The sequence below is a fragment of the Coenobita brevimanus genome, chromosome 21, assembly GCF_032717465.1.
Source record: "Coenobita brevimanus isolate Jiangsu-jjx chromosome 21, ASM3271746v2, whole genome shotgun sequence".
NCBI classification, from domain to species: domain Eukaryota; kingdom Metazoa; phylum Arthropoda; class Malacostraca; order Decapoda; family Coenobitidae; genus Coenobita; species Coenobita brevimanus.
In genome coordinates this window covers 716,995-720,016 of record NC_136974.1, presented here as the reverse complement: position 1 = coordinate 720,016, position 3,022 = coordinate 716,995, and positions in this window count along the sequence as shown.

Here is a 3,022-nt window from a genome sequence, read left to right as displayed (position 1 = left end):
CGGGCAGTGGAGTCGGTCAGTTATATAGGTGCCACCACGTGAAGGCGTCTCTGTCCTGCGTCGGGGTGAAGGGGTTAAATGTAGTTTATTTATTTATTTATTAAGACTTAATGGGTCGTGATTCTCTCTCTCTCTCTCTCTCTCTCTCTCTCTCTCTCTCTCTCTCTCTCTCACACACACACACACACACACACACACACACACACACACACACACACACACACACACACAGATGGACAGTTAGAGCAGCCGAGTGCAATTTTATCCAACCAAAATCCCAAACAACTTTCATCCGGCGACTTATTATTAGTAGTTTTGGTGCCTTCAGGCAATTTTTAAAACCTTCAGGCGATTTTTTGAACGAGTAAGAAGCAGAATAAATCGTATAGGGAGAGGTATTAGGGAGTTCCTTAACCTTTCTTAACCGACGAGAATACAGGCTTTCAATGACACAGAAGAGGATAGCAAGGTGTAATAAGCAAAATAAATCGCTTAGCAAGAGGTGTTAGGGAGCTTTTTTAACTCGACGAGAAATAAATAAATCACATAGGAAGAGGTGTTAGGGAGCTTACTTAACTCGACGAGTACCGGTAAAAAGTAAAATAAATCGCTTAGGAGGAGATTTTAGGGAGCTTTCATAACCCGACAAGTAACATGTAAAATAAATCGCATAGGAAGAGGTGTTAGGGAGCTTTCATAACCCGACAAGTAACATGTAAAATAAATCGCATAGGAAGAGGTGTTAGGGAGCTTTCATAACCCGACAAGTAACATGTAAAATAAATCGCATAGGAAGAGGTGTTAGGGAGCTTTCATAGCCCGACAAGTAACATGTAAAATAAATCGCATAGGAAGAGGTGTTTGGGAGCTTTCATAACCCGACAAGTAACATGTAAAATAAATCGCATAGGAAGAGGTGTTAGGGAGCTTTCATAACCCGACAAGTAACATGTAAAATAAATCGCATAGGAAGAGGTGTTAGGGAGCTTTCATAACCCGACAAGTAACATGTAAAATAAATCGCATAGGAAGAGGTGTTAGGGAGCTTTCATAGCCCGACAAGTAACATGTAAAATAAATCGCATAGGAAGAGGTGTTTGGGAGCTTTCATAACCCGACAAGTAACATGTAAAATAAATCGCATAGGAAGAGGTGTTAGGGAGCTTTCATAACCCGACAAGTAACATGTAAAATAAATCGCATAGGAAGAGGTGTTAGGGAGCTTTCATAACCCGACAAGTAACATGTAAAATAAATCGCATAGGAAGAGGTGTTAGGGAGCTTTCATAACCCGACAAGTAACATGTAAAATAAATCGCATAGGAAGAGGTGTTAGGGAGCTTTCATAACCCGACAAGTAACATGTAAAATAAATCGCATAGGAAGAGGTGTTAGAGAGCTTTCATAACCCGACAAGTAACGTAAAATAAATCGCTTAGGAAGAGGTGTTAGGTAGCTTTCATAACCCGACAAGTAACATGTAAAATAAATCGCATAGGAAGAGGTGTTAGGGAGCTTCTATAACTGACAAGGGTACGGTGACTGCAATGAGGAAGGAAAGGTTCACCTCATCACTTCACACCTGAGCGTCGTGTTAATGAATTTCATCAACAGGTGAGCCCAAAAGGTAAAAGTTGCAGGAATATTATAATGGAAGGGGGAGCATTCGCACAAGGCGTGTTTAACCGAGCGAGAATATGAACAGATCACAAAGGACGGTATCTCTGCCAGGTTAGGTGAGACCTTTGTTGATTTTGTTAAATTCTGTGTTCACCTGTTTATCCTTTCGTCCTAAAATTAACTTAAAATCGTTCTCGTGAAAGAAAATGATCAGGACATTTTGTAGAGTGAGGTTAAGAGTGACTGTTGAGCAAGAAGAGTTAACCTAATCCTAGTTCTTAAGTCTTGGTTATCAGTTTAGATTTTGATCGTTAATATGGCCTAAAACGAGTCACTTTTTGTGCTTGAAAATATAATGGCTTGAACAACATTGCGTTAAATTGAGTATGTTGAGAGTGTGTATATGACGAGAGCAAAAACTTTTATCCCCGGGGTTGTTAAATTGTTTGTACATCACTTAAACCCAGACCAGATAAACTTGGCTTGAAAATGTAATGGCTGGGACGACGTTGCGCAAGAATGAGTTTGTTGACAGTGAGTATATGAGCAGGAAAAATGGAGATCTTGTTATATCCCCAGGTCATCAATTTAATCTAAAACGGGTAATCCTTTTTTTTTTTTTGGTGGAAATTAAAATGGTTTGGGCGATATTGCGAAAGATGGAGTTTATTTAGAGGGAGTATATGAAGACCGCACCGCTTCCAAGACTGTCCCACCGCTTTTGTTTACATTGATGACACGCCGACTCCGTGATCATTAGCGCGGGAAAAGGCCGGGGAATTCGAGTAATCTTCCCTCCTTCTCTCCCCTTCTCCCTTTCCCTCCCTCCCTCCCTTCTCCCTCTTTCTCTTCCTCCCTTCTGGCCTCCTCGACCTTCTTTCACCAGCGCTCCCTCCATCCCTGTCTGTCTGTCTCTTTCTCTCCGTGTGTGACCCATTTTTCGGTCCTCGCTCTCTTGTTGCCTTACCTTCCTTTCCTGTCTCTTCTCTGTCCCTGTTTCTTTCTTTGCCCTGTAAGGTGCTTCGTATTTGTTTTTTTTTGTACTTATCTCTTCTGTTCGGCTGCCTGTCTATCTGTCTGTGTCTGTTTTGGCTTGTCTGTCGCTGTCTGTATGTCTGTCAGTCTTACACACATACGAACGTGGACACACACACACACACACACACACACACACACACACACACACACACACACACACACACACACACACACACACACACACACACACACACACACACATGACGTACTTATACTGAAAGAATGAAAATGTTTACCTGTTAAGAAATATAAAAAAAAAAATTATTCAGTCCAGCCTCGAATTCTCCCACCAGAGTAACAACAAAATCACCATCATTATCATCATCATCATCATCATCATCACCATCCTCCTCCTCCTCCTCAT